The following is a 26,684-nucleotide window of genomic DNA, read 5'->3' on the forward strand; positions in this document are numbered from 1 at the left end:
CTGTAAAATCTTCTCTTGAAATGTCAACACCTTGTGCATAACACAGTGTCAATGCTTTATGCATATGTAGACTGTTAATGTTTTTGGTTTGACCTCATGATTGCTCTTGGAGCATTTTCTCCCACTTGGTGTGCTATCTTTTGTGTGTGGTACTTACTCAGGAAATAACCTCCGGAACATCTGTATGTCAGACGCAAAGGAGATACTTCTTCAGATGTTATGCTGGACTTCAAAACACAACAAATGAAACCAGTGACGGTTGCTAAATCTTTTCTCCCCATTATTGCAAAAATCTGTCAGTTAAATATATAAGGGACCTTAAGGGCTTAGAGAGACTTTGAAAACAATTTGTATGTACAGGATCTTTCTCATGGCTCACTCTTTTTGAGAAGGCTTTATGGGCTTTATGGCTGGTGTGAGACATACGACCCACTCCTGTTCTCTCTATGGAATAGTAGGTGCTCGGACAGGTAACTTCTGTTGCTACTGTCTTTATTTTTTTATTTCCCCCCCCCCCCCCATTTTTGTTTTTTTTTTTCACTGTTCTAGCAACTGCTTTAATCTGAACACTGCAGGATTTATAACCAGCTGTTTGCTGCCATTTCCTTTGTTTTATTTCTTTAAGTATTTCTTAACCTTTGAGAGTAACTTCTGGAGCATTCTGATGGTGGATCTTGGCCTGCTGTTGGAAGCCTCCAGGTCTCTCATATTTCTAGTTTGAGTTTAAAAGTTTTTGTTTTGTTTGTTTGCTTAAACTGATGACACAAACTAGATGTGCGGACTTCGGGTGAGATTCGCTGTTGCTCTGCTTTGTGTGACTTATTCTCCTTTTTTTTTTTTACAGAAATGTGTTCTAACAGTTCACACTTTGTTACTGTTCTTTGCAAAACTTTTCAGGAGCCAAAAAAAGTCAAACAATCCAGAGAAAACCTTCCCTTCTCCCCTTTCTGATGGCGAGAGTGAGAACTTATGAAAAGTCCTTGAGAATGTTCCTTCCTAAACTTTTCCCCCCAGTAATGCAAGCGGGTAAAATGGTAAATGCAGCAGTTTGGTGACATCCAAACCCGACCTGTTGTCAGGTAAATTGGCTCTTTTCTGCTCTTATGTAACTCTTGTAAGTTTAACTTGTCTGCCTTCCTTTCATCCCATCAGTTTGTTTTGGTGAAACTTCTTGAATGATTTTCTAACAGTGATATTTAGAGAGAATTCTACATTTCTTATTTCCCCTCCTTAAACATGTTGATCTTTAAGAAAACTGTCATTGTCCTTTGCTTTACGCCGGTGAAACAAAAGTGAGTCCCCTCATATAAGTAAGTATATGTGCAGGATGGTTTTGTAGTATGTTCATTCCACCTCCTCTTTACCAATTCCTGGGTAATTTGCCTCCAAGTGTACTATTTTAGCTTATGTTTTTGAAAGTTGGGATGCTTTCCATTTGGCAAGCAAGTGTAAAATATAAGTGCATCAATTAGGAGTTGATAGGTGTGAAGAAATAGTACTAAGAACATTTACTTTATTAAAATTCAACAGAGCAGGAACCTATGAGGAGGACAGATGGGAGAACACGTGTGCCAAAGACGATGGGGCTGATTATTTCTCTTTGTGGAGGATGGGGTGACACGTTTTGTGTTACCCTTACTGCTCTATATCCAAGTACTTGTACATTTTATCCTATTCTGACAACTTGCTCCCTTAATCTCAAATTACTTAAAAGTGCTGGGAGCTTAATACTTTTTTACTTTGTTTAAGGAGGAGAATCTATATTTTACTCAGAGGTAAATATCAGACAGTTGGAATACCAAGTGGAAGAATATGAGCCTATATTCAGGCTTCCAAGTTTCCTGATGCAGTATGTTATTTCCCATGACATCTGTAAAGAATTAGCACTTGTTTCAGTTTTTTTTGTCTGTGTACATTAAGAACTCTTCTGTATCATAATAGTCTGCTTTTCATATTCTCAATTTATATTGTCCTGAAACACACGAGGTTTCTCAGCAGTACCATAGGTTGCAGCTTCAAATTAAAGTGGGAGGAAATAATTTTAGAGCCAAATTTTGCTCTCAGTTACACTGAGATGGTCCTGGAATTGCTCTTGGAAAGCCAGTGGAGTGCTGTCCAATTGCACTGGTATAATTGGGTGTATAATTTGTGTCTTTAATTTTACTTGCAAGATGATTTTACAGACCTGTTTTACTTATGTTTCCAATGCTTTTTCCTTTCAGACACACCCACTTCTTGCGTCTCAGCACTGGGCAGGCCTATTCCTTTATTTGTGTATATTTTTGTGCAACAGCTGCTATAGGACACGGGTGTAACACTTTCAGGCATGTGCTGGGTGTCTTTGGGGAAGAGATTTGTGGGTTTGTAACAATGTCTAAAAAAAGAATTTCTTTTCCTCAGATTTGTGAACAAATTGATGTTGGCTCACAGTTTTGCATCTCTTAACTTGATTTCATACATGTTATGTGAAGGTTTGTTCTTGAAAGACAGTGCTAGTTCTTTGCAGTGTCTTCAAATGATCTTTGGTGGGGAGAGTTGGTAAATATTTCATTCTGCAGAAGGTACTAACTTAATATTTAATGTTCTTTGAAAGGTAGTTTTACAGATCATAGTCTTTCCTCTTTATGTAGTGGCTTTCAAAGCCTTGTGTTGATCTTGGTTGTGCCCAGTGCTTTGCCTAGTGTATGCGGGAAATGTTGTAGAACTTGAATAAGCCATGACATCTTAGATGGTGTAGATGATGATGATGTGCATGCTGAACAAGAACTTCTTCTATATGCCCTTCCGCTGCAACAGAATAATAAAACTGGTAGGTGGCAGCAGCAGCAGAAGAAACTCATGTGACTGACCTGAGAAACCTCCAGTACTGGGAGAAATGGATTGCAAAATGCTAACTCAAGGGGGACGGAAGAGAGAGGCAGAGTCCCTGAACTGCCTCTTTGTATGGTGAGTCTAATTTCAAGAATTCTCATGATCAAAAGACTAGCTGTAGTACAGTACATGTTAATCTTGCTGAGTTGGTGTTTGGTTACCTGATGTCCTAATTCTGATCTTTGATTCAACATTCCGGTTTCCCCACTCCCTCTATAAGGCACAGTATATGCCTTGAAAAAATAAGCTCCACAAAAATGGCTACATTTAAAGGAGTATTTAAAGATAAGGTTGGAAGGAATTTATCTAGTCCATGCATTTCTCTGTCTCACAGAAAGATCAGTCATAGTTATGCCATCGGTCACGTTTTTTTGACATGATTTTAAAACCAGGGAATAAATGAGGAAGATTATGAAGTTTTTACCTACGGAATTTTATTTTATGCAGCTAAAAAGCATCCTTACTGTCAGCTGGTGGTCAGCCTCATAGGCTGAGAGCCCTTCTGCTTGTTTTGCTACTTTCTTTTTTGCCTGTCTGCTATGTAATGTTACTTTTTGGGTGATTCTCTTATATACTTCTTGTATTGAGTATTTCACCATAGTGCTACTTAGTGATAACTGAAGTTACATGTCTGTATATAGAAATTTAAATTTAACATCAAATGTTGGTTCCTCAGATCTAAAGCCTTGTACCCCTTTGAGTGTGAAGAACTTCTGTCCTGGTATTGTCAATATGCATTATTTTTGTGCAAGGAGCATAGTTTACAAATGCATATAATAAGCATTTGTAAGCATAATAAGCAAGCAGCTGCATGGTGTAATGACACTTTAGGAACTGAGTATTTTCATGTGATACATGGTGGTTACTTTAGATTTAGAGACAACCACAGGGGATTCACTTATAACACATAAATAAGTAGGTTTTGCATGAGGTCTAACTTGTATCCTTAAATCACTGTTAACTTCGTTGGGTAGGGAGCAAGTAACCTACTCAAGTAAGTCTAAATCAATTTTTCAAAATTCTGTTACTAAGTTTCCTATATATAAAAAGCCTCTTTGAGGAGACTCCCCCCCCTATTTTTTTTAAATTGGTTAATTTAACTAGTCATACCAGTAAATCTGAACTGGTAAGTACAGGAGATAAATTGGTTCTTAGGTTTGCACTAGTCATTAGCTCATTACAATATAATGAAAATTATTTAAGGACTTAGTCATTGAGATGCTCAGATATCTTTACAGAAAACTTAAGAAAAAATTGTTTCCACATAATGTCTAAAGATTTTTGTGTAATGAGAAAATCAGATACTGATTTAGAAACAAAGTGCAGAATTTTCTCAGACAACAAAATGCTGTCATTTGCAACCTGAAAATGTTAAGTGAAAGCTCTAAACCAGGAAAAGCCAAACACCAGATTAATTATTCTCTTCTGTGAATCTTATGTGGATATTAATTACTGTGTAGTGGTATTTATAGAGCACCATATAGATTCAATCATAGATGCCTTAGAAACACCATGGTAGTAAAGGACGGTGTTCTCTATAGTGACATGACTTAGTGGTGGATTTGTCAGTGCTGGGGTAATGTTTGGACTTGATGATCTTAGAGGTCTTTTCCAAGTAACCTTATTCTATGATTTATATATCTCAAGATAGAAAAAATGCCCAAAGCACCAACAGTTACAGTTCTCTCTTGAAAGTGGGAAATGTAAATTCTGTAGTGTTTCTGAGTTAGTGGTTAACAGCTAGTAGTTTTAACCACCTCTTCAGTAATCTAAGTCTCTAAAAGATCCATATCAGTAAAAAATATTTGAAGCGTGCACCCTAATACATGTCTATTTATAAGCTATATACATGTACTACTGTGTACATTATAAAATATACACAAACCCAGAAATCAAAACAGGATGAGGTAAAGATGATATGAACACTATTTAAACATTTATTTTGTTGTATTTGGTGCAAAAATATTCTCTTCTTGTGGCCTCATGTATTGTCTTGCATCCTGCCCCAGGGAAAGTGCCCTCTACTTTGTCACATTGAAATCAGGAACGAGTCCTAGATATGGGAACTAAGCTGGATATGAGTTACTGATATCCAGGCAGCTAGTCTCCAGTGTACATCAGATATCAGTGAGGACTACGAACAGCTGGTGTACTTTTCTCAGTAGCTTCTCACTTCTCATACAGCCTTCAAAAGTATATGGGATACAGGCTGGAAATTCCAGAGCTGAGTTCCTGCAAAGTGAATGGAATCAAATGTGCAAAATGAAAAAAAAAGTATTTTGGACGGAGATTTGAAAGGCATCTTGTTAACTATAATGATGAGCAAAGTCTATGTATGAGATGATGCTCATAGAGAAAGTTTTTTTAAATCCAGTCAGATTGGAAATGTGCGAGAAAGTGAATTCTGGTGGTAGAGGCAAGGGAGTCTGAAGCATATGTTGGTCTGTCAGGAGAGATGAAGATGAGGCAATAAAGTAGCTTTTGCTGATCTTGAGTGTTCCCAGCTTTTTGTTGTAAGGAGGAATCTCACCAGACTTTCTGTACATAATGTGCTAGCCATGCTAGGCTTTGGGGACTGGTTATGAAGAAGGAGATCTAAAAGCTAATACAGAACTGTTGATCTGGAAACCATAGTACTTGCTGAATAGAATGGTTGTTCATGTGGATTTAAAATGTTACTGCACTGAATTTAGATGACAGCAATACTTGGGAAGAAGGGTGGTCATCTGGCCCTGAACAATCGTTTATTTGTCCAGATACACCAGTAACTTTTGCTTCTCAGCGTAGTGAAGAACAGAGCTAAAAAAAATGTATGTAAGCCTTTCTAATGAGCAAGGGTACCATTCTAGTGATTTAGTCATCTAAGTACAACAAGCAGGATGGGTGTACAACAAGCAGGAATTTATAGTACTGTCCTAGATCCTTCATGTTTTCACATGGCAGTCAATACAAAAGGGTATTTTATTTCCTAGTAGATGTGACATAGCAAAGCATCCTGTTTTCTTCTGTGGCAGAGATTTGAAGAAAGCAGAATATTTTCCATTCTTGCCATAGACTTTTACAGGCAGGCAAGGGGTGGTATGTATGTGAAAGGAGGAATGGATAGGTTCCTCACACTGTCTGAAAAGGGAGTCATGGATTAGGCTGTTAGAACTAAGTTAACATTCACACTGTACTTAGGCAAGGCATCTTCACGGTATTTCTGCATCCCTTTTTTGTTTCGTGGAGGAAACACTACAAGTGTTACTAGAATATACAGTCTGCATAGTGATATGTCAGGGTATTAAAGCTCTGCCAAGTGTGCGTGGGGGAAGGGCTCATAAAAGATTAATGTGAATTTCTGTATGCTTTTTATTTGGAGGCAGTTTGCCATATGCAACTGCAGATAGTACTCTGTCGTAGTGTAATATAGGGGTTCTTTTGTTTGGGAGGAAGAAAATGTGTTTGGGGAGTTAAATATGTAATTCTGTTCCCATTTTTATAGGAAGCAGAATGGTTAAGGGAAGGCAGTCAAAATGAGTAAAGAACTACACAATTAGTTGTAGTCTGGTGTCAGTTGAATACTCATTGACGTTGCTGGGGAGAAGGCTTTTTGGTCTGTCTTGTAGTTAAAGGAGACACTGAGACAGCCGAGAAAGGACTTTGAAAGTGTTTCAGACAGTGAATTGTGTCTTTTGTTGCCTTTTCTTTTGCTTTCAGAACTCTTTGATGTGCTTCTGTAGATGTATCTTATTAAAAAAGTGTAGGCTGCTAAAATATCTCTGGTGCATAGGGCTGAGGCTGGTTGAACAGGGGTGTGGAATGCTCTTTAACCAAGAATAATTAGCTGTGCTGATCTTGGCCCTGATCAGATGAGGACAGAGAGTTACAGTCTAGCACAGGTTTTGCTGGACTGCATTTATCTCAGTATATGCAGTAGTAGCAGAAGTCTTTGTCAGTGGTAACCTGTATAGCTGTCACTAGAAAGTGCAGTTGCTTTTGATCGATGATGAATCTTTAAATTTCCCTTATCATGTAATGCTTTTCATTTTCCTGACTACAGGTATTCTGTTATGTTAGTGGTTTATTGTAGTATATTTACAGTTTTCCTTATCAGGAGTGAATTTCTGTCTTAGAGAAATTGCACTGTAATTGAGGTGTGGAGAGGAAACGAAGTTTTATTAGAGGTCATTTGATTACAATGCCTTATTGGAGAAAAAAATCAGAAAAAATAATTTGTCACATTCATAATTTTTCAAGGACATATGTTAATATCTAGAATTTACTGGGATGATCCCTCTTGTACAAAACAACATTTGTTCCTAGAGAGGGAGGAAAAAAAATCTGTATTAGCCAGTAACTCAGTTGTTGCTATCTCTTTGGCCAGTTACACATTTTTGGTAAGCACATTTCCTGTTTATTGTGGAAGCAGTGATGCTACTGACCTGCCTTTATGCTTAGTTTATCTGTGTCATAAAATACTTTAATTCTGGGGGGAAAGGAACTGGAGAGCTATGGAGGAAAACTCTGTACAGTGCTACATGGACTAAACAGGAAGGTGCTGCAAAGCAGTGAGAGAAGACAAAGCAGTAGCTGTATACACAGGTATCTTACAGTTCTGTCTTATCAGTCTAATGGGAGGCCAGGAGTCAGGGTGGCTGTTACAGTTACACCATGATGAGAAATGGGGATGCCACATTGATTGTTTGTGCAACTGCAAATAATTAATACCTTGTGTTTACAAGAAGTATGGTTATCCCAAGGGCACATGTGTACTTTCTTTTCCTCACTACTGCTCTGCAAAGCACCATCTGCTAATGTTTATTCTCTGGATTCTGTCTGTTCAGTGGTATTGTGCATTAAGACTAAAAATTGTATAGTGTTTTGTGAGTGTCAGAAGGAAACTTGGTATGCTTCTCATACATTTTCTCATCCACCTAACAAACACAAGGCCAACTGAAACAACACAAATGTTATGGTTATTCTCCCCTTCCATCTTTACAACAGCGTATGTGAGGAGTAGTGCAAATGTAATGTGACTTGGGCTTGTCCCTGCTCAAATGGAAATGTTTGTTTACCAGATGGCAAATACTGAAGCTTTACCAGTGAGAGAATTAGGCAGAAAGAGACTGCAGTTTGACTTTGCTAAACTTTTACACAATTTTTCCTCCACATGAAATATTTCCACAGGAATTTTATGCTTGAGAAAGATGCTGGACCAACAGTTGCAGAGATTGAACTCCTCTACCCGCAGGAAAGGTAACAGGAACTAGATTCTATCTTTAGAACAGTCTTCACTGCATCTCTCACTCCTTGACCTGGAAAGGCCTTTTCCAAAGTCAGGAGTTTGATACCCATGGCTCAGTCCTTGGTGAATGGCTCATGTTATCCAGGAAACTAGATAGGTGTCAGTTACAGAGATCTTTTTCTAATGATGTCTGCTCGAATTTCTGATATTACTATTTTGTGAAAAAAGACTAACTTCTTCAATGGTTTGTTTCTTTAGGTATTTCTGCACCACAGGAGGTCTTCTCTTGCATGGGGACACTTACCTCTTGATGTAACACCCCCTTCACAATGAAGTGAAGAAAGGATAGACCAGCAGCAGTGTGGAATGGGGTGATGTCCACACTTGGGGTTAACAGTCGTAATAAACGCTGTCCTGCTAACATGGAGAAATTAATAAAACAATTTAATTCTAATTCTTGAGTGTGTGAGGTTCATTTTGGTATCTTCTGTGCCAGTTCCCCTTTGTTGAAGTGCTGGTTAACTTCAGAAATCTCTTGATCTTGTATCAAGGCTACAGCTAAGCCAGAAAAGTAAAACCTGTTGAATATTCTTCATCATATTAGAATATTTATTTTTTTTCATTCTTAGGGGTTCTAAAATGCTTTATATTGACATGAATAATTTTCCCAGATGCCTTGGAACCTCAGCATCAGGCCTTTGGTTTCCCAGTTATGAGTTCACCTAACTCACTGAAAGCAAGACTCCTGAGTTGTAAAAAAAAAAAAAAAAAGAAAAACATACTATACTGATCATGCCATACTGATAGCTTTGGAAATTGCTAGAGAGAAACAGAACTGCATTAAACTATCAGATAATGGTGAGGCACTGGCACAGGTTGCCCAAAGAAGTGGTGTTCAAGGCCAGGTTGAACAGAGCTTTGGGCGACATGGTCTAGTGTGAGGCGTCCCTGTCCATGACAGGGGGGTTGGAACTGGATGATCTTAAGGTCCTTTCCAAACCAAACCATTCTGTGATTCTGTAATGTGCCTTTGGATTTTGAGGCCACAGTGGAAGGGTTTGTTACAGACATGGTCATGCAGATTCTTACTATATGTTGTTTCTGCAGAAAGCTCATCTATGGATCTTTTGCATATCTCTTGGTTTGTTGTCAGTTGAAATACCATAAAGAGTTAGACATATCCTGATGATATTTCCATAACGTGCTTACTTGAAATTTGTGTTACAAAAATTAAAGCAAAAAGGGAAGCAAGATACCGAGTTGGTGTTATATCAGTAAACCCTTCTTACTCTTGACAAGGTAGAATGTTCAGTTTCTTTGTAGTTTTTTCCTTCTGTCCTTAAAATCCTGGCTATATCTTTCAGAGGGCTGTGATAATGTGTGTTATAAAGACAAAGAATTGGTGAAATTGAATTGGAAAATGGAGAGTCAATTGTAAAACCTTAAGCTACTTGGTAATTGCAAGAGGGAGCATAAGGAGATAGAAGGGTATTATGCCTTTGGACTTTCAATCTTGATACATTGTAAAGTTAAATTGCATGATACCAGGGTGAAAGGGAGTACAGTTTGCGTAAAAATGGTATAATACGGTTTGTGCAGGAAGTGCCCTTGAATAGAAGATGAATGCAGGAATTGGTTTCAAGGTGCTCTTTAGACCAGGATTTTAGCAAGAGTGGGGCAATTGTTTTATTTTTATAAGCATTTACATGGCTATCATTGACTTGATGACTGAACCACCAGTGTATTGTATCAGTGGTAAAGACAGTGTAATAGTCTGATATTTCTAGAGAGGTGTCAGAAAGGGAGAGAGAGATGTGCAAGGTGGAGCTGAGATATCACCTATCAAGACGTAAGCAGTTCTGATATCGCAGATAAGAAATGGAATTCCTTGCATGGAGGCATGTCTTCTAGAGTAGTAGGTTCTCCATTCTCTAATATTATGGAGAACAGGAGAACAGTACAGGAACTTGTTCTCTGACACCTGTTGAAGAGTGAGGGCTGCAACTGATGAAGATTCCATATGGTGGTACGGATATTTTCATTCCTGTTTTCCGTGTGCTTGTGTAGTTCTTTTACGTGTCAGTAGAAACCGGCTCCAATAGCAGCAGTTCGTTTTGCAAATATGTATGTCAGACCATGTCTCTGGTAGCACTGTAGTACCTCTGTAATAGGTGAAACATCTGCCTCTGCAGTCCTGTGGCCATTTTGTCTCTTGTGGTTCAGTACTTATGAGTATACTTAATGCATATGCTCATGCTTGCACAAGTGCTTTTCTGTCACTTTCCTTAATATTTAATGTTTAAATTTAATTGCTATCATTAATTTTCCTTAATATTTAATGTTAATATATTTACTTAATATTTAATAAAGTAGAATGGCTGAAAACCTTCTAAAAGGCTTCTTAGTTTCATATATCCCATCTTGCTAAGCTATTTCTTGTCCGCCTTTATGTTTTATGTTCTCTTTTATGGATATTCAGCAATGTTGTCCCTGTTCTACTGCCTAAAGTTCATGGATTTGCTCCTCCTGCCTTCATAGTCCAGAATGCCTTCCCACCCTCCCTTTTTTATCCCTTTCCAAATGCTTCTGCCTGCTTGTCATAGCAAAAAACCTGCTGTTGTTTCTGCTCTTAACCACTGCTCCTGCTTATTCTTGCCCTTATCCCAGGCACACGTATAGTAGCTTAACAGTATTTCTTTTTCAGTGTCTGTTACAGGTAATTGTTCTTTGATGTTCATGTGTATTACTCTAAAAGTGTTACTTGCTTTTTTAAGGGGAGAAAGACAAGTTTTGTTACTGTACAGTTTCTGTGTTTCACAGCCCCAAATATGTAAAAGTTAAACAGAAATTAAAAGAAGTTAATGAAAATAGAGGTATCTGGTTTTACTGTATTGTCTCAGTGAGTGAGACTCAGCAAACTGCAGTACTGAGATCAGTAGGTCTGTGGCTGCTGCAGTCATATAGCTATCTTTGATAAAGGGATTGGTCTCCTTGGAATTTATTTCTCATGTACCTCACTTAAAAGCTCCAATTCAAGAACTGTGGTCAAGAAGGTATTAGTAACATGTGAAGCTTTACTTCCCTTTTTCTTTGCTACTTTAAATTTTGTCATTTGAATACGATTACCAAGTATAAATAATTAAATAGTAATTGGATATTCATCGTGAAATATTTTGATCTTATTTGTACAGTACCATGAAGACAGAACTAAAGGTCTGTAGTGATAAATACGACCTGTGCTGTGGTGGTTGGGGAAACCTGGTATGAATAGTTCTTTTTGCATTTCTGCGTTTTTCTCTCAGTTAGAATTGTGCTTTTGTGCTGGCTACACAGCTAGAGTACTTAACACACTCTGCTTTGCTTAGTATAATGAGAACTTGGGGTGGAGTATATTTGTACTGAGGCCAAAGTGAGAGAGAGGTTGTCATTTTGCTGAGTATAAGATCTGGAAAACCTCTGCAACTTGGCTGGCCTGCATTCCCAGTTGTGCATGAAGTAAGCATACAGCTGGGTTTTGACCACTGTCTTTGTATTTTTCTGGGTCACTTTCCTTATTCTTTACCTTAGCACCTTGGTTGCTTCTCCAGCCTGCTCTTTCTCTGGCTGAAAACATGGTTTATCACTGTACATTTACGTCTAGGTGGTCTACAAAATCTAGGCATCGGATTGGAACTAGACATCACATCATCTTATCTGTGACTCTCTCATGTTGTTATCACTTCAGCATTTTTCCAGCATGTTACTTTGGAGGGCTTCCTCTGCTGATATGGTAACGTAGAGAGCATGCAGTGCAGTGACAAAGTCACCTCAAAAGCCTTAATTATGGAATCCATGGGAGAAAGAATATGTCCCTCTGTGCTTCTTCTGCCCCCCCCCCCCCCCCCCCCCCCCCCCCCATAATTTAGCTGCTGCTGCACAGGCTAATAAGCAAAGCACTAGTTAATAATCTAAGCCCTACATTGTTTATTGACTCATACGCTTTATCTTGGACATTGGCTTGCCTCAGTGGTTGGGATAAACAGCACTTGTCCTTGCCAGCTGGTGAAATCAGTGGTTGCTGTGTCAATACTACTGAGTTATTTCTTTCTTTGCAAATGCCTGGTACAGAGATTTAGAAAAGTTCCTTGGTCTCCTGCATGTTTGCTCTGATCCACTGTGGATCTACTATCCCAGTTTAAGAGAGATGAGTAAGTAATACTGGGCTCCAAAATCATGTGAAACACACTAGAAAGAGTTTCTGTCAGATATGGAGTTACAATTGTTCCATATTTTACATCAGCCTGAAAAGTAAAATTCTTTCATATTTTTTAAATTATAAAAAAATACATTTTTTTGACAGTGCTTCTGGAGATTTCTAATGAAGGAGAAAATCCTTCTCCTAGTTCTGCCTGTCTTTACCTTCCTAGAGAGAGCATACAGCTGCTGTCTGAGCTGTATGCTTGATGATACTACTTGCTCCTTACTCCCTACAGCCCTTAAGATCTGGGATGAAGAGATAACAGAAGAATACAGAGATGAGCTTCCAAGAGAAAGGAATGGGATGCTGCCTTCTAGCATACCTGGTATCCATCCATGTTCATCTTAGTGGTGACAATGCTTGTCTGTGTAAGAACATGAAATTAAGACAGGAGGAAATGGGGAAGGAGGGCCAGAATCTCTTCCAGCTGTGATAGGTCACTAATAGACTAGAGGTCACATCTGTGGTGGTGGAGAGGTAAGGTGAAGGGCTTGGAGTTTTGGGGAAAGAAAGGAGCAACCTCAGTGATTTGCTGGCCTTTTTGTAGTCCAATTTTCTTCTAGGCCTTTTTTTCCAGCCTTCTGGCAAGAAGAATTGTGGTAGGCAAGAAAAGTATTTCCTTGGTCCTCTCCATAACAGCACACTACAGCATTCTGTGGTCTTGTTTGCAAGACTCCAGGGGAAGAACTCCACAAAATCATTCAAAGCATTTGCTGCAACGAATCCTTTCATGGCTTGGACTTGATGAGCTTGCTTCTTCACCCAATCCTAGTAATAGCTCACATACTTTGGAAGCAGATGAAGTTGTAAGCAGGGAATGGAAATGCAAAATTGCAGCCCAGTTACGAGGCTTCATTCTGGAACAGGAAAACCCTGAAATGGGAGAAGAGGCCCACTAGAGGGAAGGAAAGAAAGAGTATTTTCAGTACCTAAGTTCCAGATTTTTTCAAGCGAGTGTGCATAGCCTCCTGTTGCAACACTCCTGGTTCTGATTTCATCAGCTGTCACATCAAACCAGTTTGCTTGGATGGGAGACATTAAAGCAGTATTTCCGTAGATGCAGCTGACTGCTTCATGTTGGGATGACATAGTAGCAGAAGGATAGGAGGGGTTCCTAAAGTTGATATCTTCTCTAGACTCTGTTCTTCCCATTGCTGTGGTGAGATACGGTTTTACCAAATGATGTTAGGTGGTTTTTTTGCTTTAATTTCAAAGGTCAACAGTTCTTAACTGTTGCAGGTTCTTTTTTGCAACCAAGCTAAAGTCTTGTGGCACTTCTTACAAGACTGGCCATTAATTTCAGAAATCTTTGCGACTGTCCCCTTGCCTAAAAGGTGGGGGGAGCACTGAATTCTGTTTTTCTCCTCAGTTTCAATGGGTTGTGGTTAATGTCCTTTTGTGCAAGGCTGTTTTGCATCAGTACTCATACGGAGCTCTTGCTGGTTTTTTACATCAGCTGAGTTAGTTGTGTTTCCTTGGAAGTTAGGGACTTACTGAGATGAAAGTGGCATTGAATGTGTGTTATTCTAGACTGTACACAAAGGTGAGCCTACTCTGGAAGGCATACAGTCAAAGATGATGACAAGGTGGAAGGATGTAAGGAAACAGCATGTCAATAATGAATGGTTGTAACATCCTTGTGGTGCAGCAACAGCTACCCATTCTGCTGTAGGGTCCATTGGATGGAAAGATATTAAAAGCTGCCAAGATTCTCTATGTTGGCTGACTCTTACACTTTGCATTCATCCTGCTTTTTGCCCTCATATATGGAATTACTGCCAGAGTCATAACTGCATTTTCAGGTAGAAACTCTCAGTGTCTGTTCTTGAGCAACTGATGTGGCCAGCATACTCACAGGAAGGGTAGTGAGACTTGCCTGACCAGGATCAGTTGCCACAGTTTTCATTGTCACATGGGGTGCTTCCAGTGAGCTGCATACAGCTGAAGATGATAGCAACAAAAGTAAGGACGCAGTCACAAGAATTTAACATTAAGGACACTGTGCAGACCCACTTTTGATGACCAAAGTCACGTCAGGTCTCTGTGTGCAGCAGCATTGGGGTCTTCCACATGGTTGGGACTGGAGTGCAGTAAGAGTAAGGGGAATGCAATTGTGATGCTCTGTGGAGATGACTTGAAATGCTTAATTTTATCAATGCCTCCTGACTTCAGAGAAAAAAGATGCTCAGGACTTTTAGGATGAGGCCTGTAGATGACTGTGACTGTGGCGGGTAGAAATAAAAGACTGTGTTCTTAAGGCAGCCAGATCATGCAAGACTACTCATCATGGCCATTGCATTTTAATTAAATTTCCCTTAAGCCCAAACAACTAGTGTTTAATATCACTGCATCAGTGTCCCTTGGAGCGGAGCACACTGTGGTGCATTGTTTTGTTCGTATAGAGTTGGCAGGCAGGTCAGAGTGTGTGTGTTTGCTTTGGTTGCCTAGAGGAGTTCAGCATCTTTTAATTATATGTTTTCATAAGTGTCCTTTAACAGATGTAACCCTTAGGAGCTAGAACAGTGCCTGTGAGATGCTGGCTGGTTTGGAGGGGTTTGGAAGCAGATGTTGCAAGGACGGAGTAGTGAAGGCTTTCAAAGAAATTAAATTCATGCTTGTGTGCAGTCCCACTCTTGGAAGCTCTTTCTACAATTCTTACATTCCCTATTAGGTTTGGAAGCCCTCCCAGTGTTTTGGATACATGCTGCCTGAACACACCTCTTTAAGGCAGCAGTGTGTTAACCAATTGTTGACATGCTGTTTTCCTGTGTCCTTCCAACCTTGACATCTGCTTTGGCAGTATGCTTTCCAGTTCTGTCTTTGAGCTTCTGACAAAGCCTAGCCTAATACTGTGCTTTTTTTGTATAGAAAGGGTGTGGGTCAGCAGTATTTGGGAAGGAGACACATTGAAGTGGTGTGTGAGAAGTGCTCTTGGAGCATGCTGGTCATGCCTGTGCATCCCGTTTCTTTTTCCACAGGTGGTTTTGCCACAAGCACCTGGTGCCGCAGTGACTGGTGTTTGAAGTTTCCAAGGTGAAAGATGTGAATTCCAACATCCAGAAGTCATTTGTAGCTGGATTTGAATCATACTTTGCCAAGTGCACCTTGCACCCATTAACTTCATGGAGTAGGAAACATAGCCTTGAAAAAATCAAGCACAAGATGTTGAAGTCATATAGTAACAAATAAAAGCAGAGATCACTTTATTTATTTCTGTCCGTTCACATAGTAAATATAAGACAACAATGGCTCTAATATATCCCTGGATAGATCAGTCCATTTCAATGGATGTGATGGATAAAAACAATCTTCAAGAGGGTGAGTTAGTTTTCCTGAGGCTGTGTTTCCCTCTGCTGGCATGTGGTTAATATTGCTTTTTTTTTTTCCTCAAAACCAAGCGTCCAAAGCTTCTGCTTCCTTGTAATCCCAAGAAACATTTAAACTGCCTTTCTCAGTGATCAAATATAGCATATTAATAAAAATTAAGAAAGAAACAGCAATGGTACTGACAAGTGGCCTGGTCTAGATGTACAGTTGGCTCTGCTTTGAGCAGAGCATTGGACTAAAGTGACTTGCCAGTTTTTGAGTGTGGTATTTTTGTTGGGATGGGGTGTTAGACTGAAGAGGTGAAGTGACAATTTTCAGTGGTTTCTATTTTTATTAATCTGAGGGAATTAATAATACCTTGGTAACCATCAAACTAACAGTATTTTTGAAAATGCACATTGCTCCTTGACATGATTAATCCAAGTTACATGGAAATGTATAAAATTAATCTGAACATCTGTTGCACTGCATGCTAAGAGGAAAAAAGAAAAGACCAGTAGCACTGGTTTTAAGTATATTTTACCATTTTTAATTCCAGTTTCCATTTGTAAAACTACTATAGATTAAAAGAAAACAATAAAAATTGAAACTAAGGCTTTGGGTCATTTAGAAACTGAGGTGTAGAGATTTGCAAGAGAGTAATAGAACTGATTTCCTGAAAAGCAGGCACAGTTTATGCATATGTATATATGTTTACCTAAGTAGAAGCTAAAATTGTACTTCACATCTTTCTTACAAGTAGCAGTAGTTAATGATCGTGATGCCCCCATATAAAAATATTATATATGTCACATAAAATCTTTTTTCAAGTTGATTATAAGGATTTTTTAAATGTATTTTTCCCTACCTTGTTTTTATTATTTAAATTTTCATGCATATAATAGTGACATTTTTTTAGAGCTACTTTGTATATGCGAATGTAAAAGCTGTTGCTTTTCTTCACAATTGTGTTGTACTCAGAAGAGGAAATTGCAGCTGCAAATATCTGTACAAAGCTCCTTCAAAGGTTTTTGGAATACTGTGGTGGTTTTAAGTACAGTCCATGTTTGAGCCCTTAACAGCTTCCATGCTACAAGATGTATTCCATGTGTGTGTATGACTTAGATGAAATCGTAGAGTCTGGATCTAGGAAGAGTCATACCTAATGTCTGAGATGTTCAAGGGGGTAAAGTTAAGGAGATGAAAGCCAGTGCTTGTCACCTAAAGTTCTGTTACAAACAGAATGTGCTATGTCGAGCATCTTGGTATCTGTCTTAGTAGGACTAGAGTCCTATTGTGTGGCCCAGCAACACTAATCTCAGCACCAAATGTGGTAGCCATGGCCTCTCATTCCAAAATTGCCTGACGGTGGAAGTGTTACTCCCTTTCAGGGTGCTGAGAACCTTCTTCTCTGTTTTTTACTCTTACAGTACTTGTACCATCAAGATACAGGCAAATGGGGTGGGAAAAAACTTGTGAAGGTCAATCTGTTGAGTCTACAACTGCATAGAGAGAAGAAATTTAAGACTTGGTACCCAAGAAAGAGGAAATAAGAGGAGTTCTGAGTCTGTATACTAGGATGAGGATACTTTCTTTGTGTGAGTGAAGTCCTCTTAGAATATCCTCAATAGCTTAGAGTCACACTCTCTTTGGTATAACACATATTGTATTGCCTGTTTGGGTTGATTGTTTGTAGTATATTCCTTTTGCTTTTCTCAACAGAGTGTGTTTTCTGACTGGTCTATCACTAGTTGAGATAACAGCTGAAGCAGCCACAGAAGGTATTATGTATTAAGAACAAGGATGTGGTGTCAGAAACAGTACATAGTCCTTGGATGAGCAATCTCTGTGTGACTTTTATCACTCTTCTCCAGGGAGAAGAGACTGTAGGACAGTCTAAGACTTCAAGGTCTTGGATTTCAGAATCACAAAGACCTTCCTTCTTAGCCATCTGAAAGATTTCAGAGGAGTTACAGGCTGATCCAGGTTTATCAGACATGAAAACAGCAGTCCTTTGGGATATCTAGCAGCTTGCATATTTGTGGCAGTTTGCTTAGTAAAACTTCAGTTTTAGATGTCAGTGAAGTCAGAATATTAACAGTGCCAGTCTGCTGATAAGAGTCTGGAAATCTTCCTTATCCTTTCTGTAATGGAAAGAACAGAAGATGTTTACCTACAAAGGGCACTAGAGCTTACTAATCAATCAGTCAAGTAATTTTCTGATGCACAGAGTATGATCAAAACCGAATTTCAGACTTCACATGGGTGTTTCAGGACTGAAAGCTGTTATGGCTGTTGTGCGAATCTTCATTGAATTTGGAAAAGTGACATTTTGTGTCGGGGCCTGGGCTATCTGACAGCCTTAAGCAAACAAGGGAAATGAAACCATATTAGTTAGGAAGCTAACGTGTCTTGAGAACAGAACATCATGAATCAAGTAAATTCATTGCAGGGAGGGCCAGTAGGTAGCAGACCATCTGAGCAAGAGAGTCTGTTTGCCACAAACGTTCTCTGCAGATATATTTTGATCATCAGCTTGAGGCTATCTAAGACCATCCCCCTGTTGAAAATGTTTGAGTCTATTAAATTCAGTAACAGTACAGCCTCAGATTAATTTAAAATGGTTTTCAAAGTGAATTCTAAAGCTGCCTGTAGTACCCCAAGTATTCCATAGACGTTTATCCCTGAGACGGATCTCCTTATGCCCAAAGACAATGCAGATTGTCTTCCTCTTGTTGTCAGGAGTACAGTAGCTAGATATTGATAACAGATACTTCAGAGGTTTTTTCAGCTGATACATTCTGTCAGAATTCATGGAGTCCAGAGAAACAGTAGACAAGACAGTGCTCAGATAATAGTATTGATTTCAGCTTAACCCTGGCAGCTCTGGTGTTTGTATTCTCTGTCCACAGAATCACCAGGAGTCAGTACTACTATCCTAAACTATGGTATGTTGTAGAATTCAGAATTACATTTCTGTCAGGATGAGTATTCCTCAGCTCGTGATGTGGACCGTATCTAAATGACATGGACGGAAACAGACTGTTTTATAGGTACCTACAGAACGCTGCTGCAAAGCTTTTCTGTGCCAGAACTTACAGTTTAAGTGGAAATATTTGTCAAAGCTGAAAAGCAATCCTCTTAGACAGTCTTCACTTTCACCTTGTTTGGAGTGTTTGTCATTGTTAGAACCTGTTTTATAGCATGAGAGCGGTACACTTGACAGCAATATCAGCTTGCCACTTAGAAGTACAATATAAATCCACTTTCCCACACCAAATCTTTATTGTCTGACTGGGAAGATTTCATCACTGTAGGACATCAGCTGTTTCAACACTTGACAAAATCATTTGTTTGAACCACTATTTTATTTTGCAGTCTATTATCTATTATTTGTTAACAAAGGTGACTTTTTGGTGGCTATTATTCCAGTTTACAAAGGCAAGCTATATGACAGTCTTTCCTGTCAAAGTAGTCCATTCAGAGCCATGAAACATCATCCCACATTTATATATATGAAAAAATATAGAGTTTCATGATGATCAAGACTTAGGAATTTCTTTACTTTTAAGGTGGTGGGTTTTGGTGTTTTAGTTACTGGGTTCTGAAGTCACTTCCGTCCAGCAGTATCCTATCTTAGGAGCAGGTTTTGTATGGTCTGCATGTGTGCAAATACACCCTGTGGTTATTACATGTGCAGGCTGAACCCCAGGTTTTCTCAAAAGGAGAAAATGCAGCCACGATTATTGGTTCTTACTAGGTAATCCTTTCTGAAACAGAAACTGCTCAGCCCTTGTGTAAAGGGGACATGTTCGCCTGTAGGGCACAACTGTGTTAGTCACATTCCTTCACTCCAGAAAGTGTGGAAGGAGTTTCTTGGGATGTTTCTTGTCTGCAGCTGATCTTGTTCTGGTTTGAGGCAAATAAATGCTTTGCTTTCAGATTTGTCTGTCTTCCAAATCTGTTGCCTGCAATATCCAAGTATGCCTTTGTAGGTACTAAGTCCTAATAAAAATGGAACTGTAAAATTATCAATAGTTATTTTCAGGCAAATCTCATTTAATGCAAAGCAGTGAATTTGGATTCTCTGAATTACAGAAGACTAGTAAAAAAATTACCTGTCCTTAGGAATATTCAGATTTTAGACAACAAGGGGTGACAGTGATGCCAATTAAGAATACCATGACAATAATGATATTCTATGCCTTTCATCGATAGCTGATGGAAGATACGTGTACACTGATGCTCTCTGAGAAAGGTCTGTGTATAGTTTTTTATCCCCCTTTTCGGGGTGTGTTGGTTTGTGGAGGGTAAGTGTTAAACAGAAGTAGCCTTTTTTCCCCCTCTCTCCTATGGTCATTACAGTGGGTCGGAGCAGTTTCAGAGCAAAGACCACCTGGAGATGCTGGGGACTGAGCATGCAAGGCAAGAGGTCTGTCACTGGACCACATAGCCCTGCACATACTGGGGGAGCCCTGGGAAGTTGGAAACATCATCACAGATTTTATTTGCAGTAGTTCTGGAACTCTTGCTTTTAAAAATGAGGTAAGTCCTCCAGGGAGGTTCATGGATTTCCCATTTGTCAGAAACTTCATTCTACCTTTTGCCTGTCAAGTTTGTATCCTGGCCTGAGAGTGATGATACTCAAAAATTCAGACCATGTCAAACAGCAGGCTGTGTCTTGTATTTCCTCACAGCTTCCTGTAAGGCAGATGTTTGGAAGATACTCATCTTCAAGTCATCACCTTTGGGTTGGGAGAACTTGGCTTTTGAAACCTGTAACCAAAGCTTAAACTTCCCCAGCTGACCTGCTCACATGGGAAGCAGGTTGAGGGATATGCGTGATAGCCTGGTGATGGGCAGCGCTGTGAGGATGTGGCAGGGGTGTGGGAGGAAGAGGACATCTCTTACAGAGGGCATTTCTGAACCTTTCCTTGCAGATCTGCAGAGTTAATTAACTGCCTCTCTTGGGGCACTGGTAAAGTAACTGAGGTCTTCATCCAGAACACTGTGAGCAGTACATTTGTGCTGAAATTCACCTGGCAACTGTCTGTCATCTATCAGAAACCATCGTGTTATACTTGTTTGTTGTATCCAAGATATTCACACAAGCTTTGCCTGAAGATCATAGAATTATGGAATGGTTTGGGTTGGAAGGGACCTTCAAAGGTTATCTAGTCCAGCCCCCCTGCAGTGAGCAGGGATGTCAACTAGATCAGGTTGACCAGCACCACATCTTCCTTGTTTCATCAAATCCAGAAAACTATACTACTAGCTACAAATATGTAGTTAGTATATACCTGGGGGAGGGGTGGAGAAATTGGGATTTTGGGGGGTTTGGTGGGGTTTTTTGGGGTGTTTTTTTTACAACGCCTGGCCTATTCAGAATAGTTTCTGCAGTAACAAACACTCCAAGTACAGTGAAAGCATGGCTTAACAAATTATTGGAAAATGACACCCCTGCATTCTTTCTCATGAAGGTGAAAAACTGTAATTGCTGAAATCAATGTTTGATTGCCATCTTTTTGCAAGGCCGTATGTCTTTTGTGCATTTTGGAAGACAAAGCTGTTACTATTTCTTATTATGCTTTGAAAGATAATATGAAGTAAAGGACACTTCATCTGCTTCCTGCACACAAATCCAGTCTCACCTCTTTCAGACTGTTAATAAGTTCATGTCTTAGGGACTATGTGCACCTCTTTTCCTCCTTCAGCATTTCTCCTTGGCTCATATTCTCATACCCTTTTTGTGTATTTCTTAGTCTATATCATCAGGGCCCTTACACCCTCACATCTTCTGAGAACTAAAGCATGATGCCTACAGGATTGCCCTGAAAGAACACCTCTGATCTTGGAGTATGATCTGGGTAGGGGTTGGAGTGGGCTGACTCTGTGCCTGAAGGTTATGCTTGCAAGCATTTCCTTTGCTTTTTTCCATTGCAGTACAGTCTCAAATTGTCACTCTTTGCAGCATTTTCATCACTTTGAATGATGGGATGAGGAATGTAAAGGAGAAGGTGGGGGGGATAGTATGAGGGAATGTAAAGTGGATGCTTAGACTGAGCTTACATACGGGTGCAGCTCTGCTTTCAGTCTTGCCCTTTAGCATTTTATTCTTTAGAAGAGAATCCAGCATTCCTAAGCAGCAACAGGAATTCATAATCAAACCTTTGTAAAGCCTCATATCAATTCTATAGACCTATCCCTGAAGTTAACCCAGCTGGGACCATGTTTTAACCTGAAGCTGGATGACTTTGAAGGACCGACAGCCCCTGAACTTGTGCTACTGCACTCCAGCTCAGCTCCTTTCAACCCAAAGAACCACTCCAGGAAATCAAGTGAGCCCCTAGAAAATAGCTTGAGATCTGCAGAGAAGTCCATGCAGTCTCTGCCAGCAAAATGAAAGCAAGGAGTCTGAGCTGACCTCCTCATTGTGGGTGTCAGGTACCTTCTGCAGGCTGCAAATCTGGGTAAAATGGTCCTTAACTGGGTGTTTTTAATCCTGAGGTTTGTGAATGGTGAGCTGAATCCTCCTGACTGTGAGGGTTTGATGGCTACAGTAACTGGTCCTGAGCCCTTATGCCACCACTGTACTACAAAAAAAGGCTTCAAGGAGCTAATGAGAAATTTGTTCTCTTCTAGTACTTGCTGGAGGAGCTGAAGGTGAGTAATCTCCTACTCCAAGCTAGATGACGTAGAGGATGCAGTAGAGCTACACTGCGTGTCTGCAGTTGGCAGTGGTTGACTTACCTTGGCTGGCAAGCTGTCTGCTGGGCAGTAGTAATCAACTGGGGGGTCACCCAGAGGCAGTGAGGCAGCAAGGATAGGGAGGGAGGAGAGACACAAAAGCTTGTTGAGTTGTACAAGGAACTGAGCTGATGACTGGACAGCAGGCCCCTGTGGTGGGAAAAGAGCTGGGGTCAGAACTGTGGTGTTTCTGGGGTCAACTGGTACACACCGAAGTGCTATAAATTATTTACTTAAATATATTTAAGCGAACAAATAAGTCTGTATTTAAACTATTTCGTCTTCTTTTGGGGTGGTCACCAGTATACACTGAGCAAATACTGTCTATATTGCCTTTTAAACCTACATTTGCTATCCAAAACTGCTATGGCTGCGCCTGTTTAATCAACTCTGCCAAGTTAATGCTTTAGAGTCTTTGCTTTTATCGGTTTTTAATGATTAGAATATAACAAGATAAGGATCAGGTTTTCTTTCTCAATTCATTCCAGTATAGCTTAATGTTTAAGCTTAATGTTTATAGCTTAATGGAAGCTGGAATTCAATTAATGTACAAATCCCTCAGCACTTACAATTTGTCATTAAATAAAGCTAACTTAGCTGGTTTTGATTCACGAAAAGTGAGCTTGGCTAAATATATTTGACATTTGCATGGATTCAATTTAAACAAAGAAAGATTTAGCTCTCAAAAAATAATTAACTGATTGTTTTTTTCATTTTTTCTTTTTCTGGTCACTGTGTTCCTCGGTGTTTCAGAAATCACAGAGCTTAGCTCCTTGCAACTAGTCCCTACTTGCAGATATGGCGGGCAAATGCAGTTTCCATGCTTTTGCGGTCCCCGAAGGCTCTTTCCATTTGAATAAGCCAGTCATTACTTTGAACCAGGTGAATAAACAGAAATAAAAGGAAATATTCTGTAGAGACATGAACAGATTGCTCTTGTCAAAAACTGGCTGAACACCTTTGTAAACAGTTTTCTGGGCATTGACTTACACTTGCTCAGTAATCTACCTTTATAACATTGTAGGAAACACATAGGGCTTTATTAATTTTTTTTACTTTAATTACTTGGCTGTATTCTCGAAGGATATTCAGAACTTAGGATGTCTGTTATGACTTTAAACAGGCCTATTTTTAAGCCAAGCTGTTAAATAAACAGTGAAATTTAAGAAAGCACGACTTCTCAGGGGTTTGTGTCCTGTTTGTCTACACTTTTCTCCTTCACTGTACCCTTCCCTGTTTATGTATTCCCAGCTTTCTAACCCTTATAACCCCCTTTTCCTGTGTTTCTGCACTTCTGGCAAAAAGGCAATGCAATTTTTGGTTGGTCGAGAACTATTTGCTGTCTGACTAACCAGTACCCATCTACTGACTGGCTGGCGATGTAGCTGCTTTACAGCACAGACCACTGCTGATGCTTCCCATCAGTGGGAAGTATGAAATCTAGTCTCCCTTTTCTTTAGTTAATAGCTAAATGAATTGTTCTCAGTGAAAAGATGCAAACACTCTGACAGACTTTGAAATGTTCAGTAAGTCTGCTAAACCATGATTAGATGACACAAATTCTACATTTTGATAATAGATGATTGTGATTAAAGGCTGACCTGTTGGTGTTTTAGAGGGTTACAGTATGTGGTGGGTTGCTGGTATTTAAAAAGTTTAAGAATGGAGAGAAAGATGTGTGGGGTGATGGTTGGGTAGTAATCTATCATGTCTGGTTTGCATTGTGAGTTTTTGTCCAGTTTTCTTGGCCTTTTTGTGTGATTGTGCAGGTGAATTTTATGTTTTCCTCCCAAAATGGAGGTTATCCCTATGAAGTTAATGAGAACATTGACTGCTCTGTACCAAAAGTCAAGTCATCTCTGATACATTTCATTGGTCCTCTGCCCCTGGACCATAGGAGATATCTTTTGTTGTGGTTTAATCAGCCAGCTGACTTCTCCAGCTTTCTAAAGGTAGGTTCCTACAAGCTCTTCATAGAATCACAGAACAGTTTGGTTTGGAAGAGACCTTTAAAGATCAGTGTTTTGAAATCAATCAAGTAGAAATTATTTGAAGACTGGGCTGAACAATAATTTCCTCCTATACCAGCTCTTTGGTAAAGTAAGGTGTTACTGATATGGCTGCATTTTGCATGTATGAGAAAATGCTGAAGGGGATGAATGACATGCATAAAAATGGATGAAGCCCAGGGGAGGCTTGCAGATGGTGGTAAATTTATGTGACTGAACAAATATTGAGAGGATTTGTGGTGGAATGTGGGCAGAGATGTAAGTAGTGATGTTAAGGAAGGAAACCCCATTTGCCTGAATATCAGAGCTTTGCCCTTGACTTGTCCTTCATCTTTGATGCCCAGGTGACATTACTGGAGAACCTCAACTGCCTGGTTGTGCACCCCAGACAGGTGCTGGTGGCTGTGGGAAGCAGAACATGGTGTTGTCTGCCCCCATCATGTGTGCTGCAGTACCAGGGGAAGATAGGACAGCTGACAGCAGAACTGAAGATTAAAGCTGTGGGATGCTTGCAGAGAGGGTCATCAGACCCGTTACACCATTAACCACAGTAGAGAGCAGCCTTGTTCCATTGCTGTGTGGTTCCTTTTTCAGAAATACAATTTGAGGGAAAGTAGTTGTTGCTTGTTAATATTTTTCATTCACATTTCCCTCCCACCAAGGCTTCCAGAGGGAACTCTTGTTCAAACTTAGCAGTGGATCCTCCATTGGATTTTGAGAAGGTCATGTGCCAGACAACCTCTGGTAAACAGTACAGTAAAGGACAAGTGTTCCTAAATTCTCTGTCACTACTTGATCCAGTGATTGGTAGCCTGTTCTATTGTCTGAGACTCTCTCTTCCAGGCTAACAGCCTCTGTGACCAAATGCTTCCTGGCAGCCAGACAGTACATCTTCATATGTGATGAGGTCATCCAAATGGCTGGAAGCAGTGGGAAAATGAGAGCTGTGCAAATGTGGGGCAGCTCTTCCCCATGGCCAGGGACCTGCAGCCAGGAGGCCTGCCCTTGCTCAGTAGTGTCTCTCCAGGTCAAGTGTAAATTTTGGCAAGGGGCTGTATTTGTGTTTACATACTAAGAGAAGGAATAATAAGTATCAACATGGGATATCTCTTGATAGGTATTTCTCAGAACACTCTAATCCTGCTGTTCTATGTGACAGGCAGGGTATGAGAAGTGACTGTTTCATAGAATAGTTAGGGTTGGAAAGGACCTCAAGATCATCTAGTTCCAACCCCCCCAACTTGGGCAGGGACACCTCGCACTAAACCATATCACCCAAGGCTTCATCCAACCTGGTCTTGAACACTGCCAGGGATGGAGCATTCACTACCTCCCTGGGCAACCCATTCCAGTGCCTCACCACCCTAACAGTAAAGAATTTGTTCCTTATATCCAATCTAAATTTCCCCTGTTTAAGTTTTAACCCATTACCCCTTGTCCTATCACTACAGTCACTAATGAAGAGTCCCTCCTGAGTATCCTTATAGCCCCCTTCAGATACTGGAAGGTTGCTATGAGGTCTCCACGCAGCCTTCTCTTCTCCGGGCTGAACAGCCCCAACTTTCTCAGCCTGTCTTCATACAGGAGGTGCTCCAGACCCCTGATCATCCTTGTGGCCTCCTCTGGACTTGTTCTAACAGTTCCATGTCCTTTTTATGTTGAGGACACCAGAACTGCACACAATACTCCAAGTGAGGTCTCACGAGAGCAGAGTAGAGGGGCAGGATCACCTCCTTCGACCTGCTGGTCACGCTCCTCTTGATGCAGCCCAGGATACAGTTGGCTTTCTGGGCTGTGAGTGCACACTGAAGCTGGCTCATGTTCATTTTCTCATTGACCAACACCCCCAAGTCCTTCTTCGCAGGGCTGCTCTGAATCTCTTCTCTGCCCAACCTGTAGCTGTGCCTGGGATCACTCCAACCCAGGTGTAGGACCTTGCACTTAGCTTGGTTTCACTCCTCCTTAGAAGCAAGTTCAGGAACCCTTTAGAAGAAAGACTATAGAATCATTCAGATTGGGAAAGACCTTTAATATCATCAATTCCAACCATAAACCTAACTCTGCCAAGTCCACCACTAAACTATGGCCATGTCTACATGTCTTCTAAATACCTCCAGGGATGGTGACTCCACCACTTCCCTGGGAAGCCTGGTCCAGTGCTTGACTACCCTTTTGGTGAAGAACTTTTTCTAATATCCAGTCTAAACCTCCTTTGGCCCACCTGTGCTGTGGATGGGAACTCTGTGAGCCATGGCTTCACAGAAGGGGGAAGCTTCAGCATAAGGCT

General features: G+C 40.2%; 1 long non-coding RNA gene across 1 annotated transcript; it reads left to right on the forward strand.

Annotated features, from left to right (window-relative positions):
- The first annotated feature begins 528 nt into the window (after positions 1-528).
- LOC115946697 (uncharacterized) lies at positions 529-8,552 on the forward strand. Its single transcript, XR_004080741.2, has 3 exons — positions 529-2,946; positions 8,041-8,109; positions 8,357-8,552. It is a non-coding gene; the product is annotated as an uncharacterized lncRNA (long non-coding RNA).
- Positions 8,553-26,684: the final 18,132 nt, after the last annotated feature.

The sequence above is a fragment of the Melopsittacus undulatus genome, chromosome 5, assembly GCF_012275295.1.
Source record: "Melopsittacus undulatus isolate bMelUnd1 chromosome 5, bMelUnd1.mat.Z, whole genome shotgun sequence".
NCBI classification, from domain to species: Eukaryota; Metazoa; Chordata; class Aves; order Psittaciformes; family Psittaculidae; genus Melopsittacus; species Melopsittacus undulatus.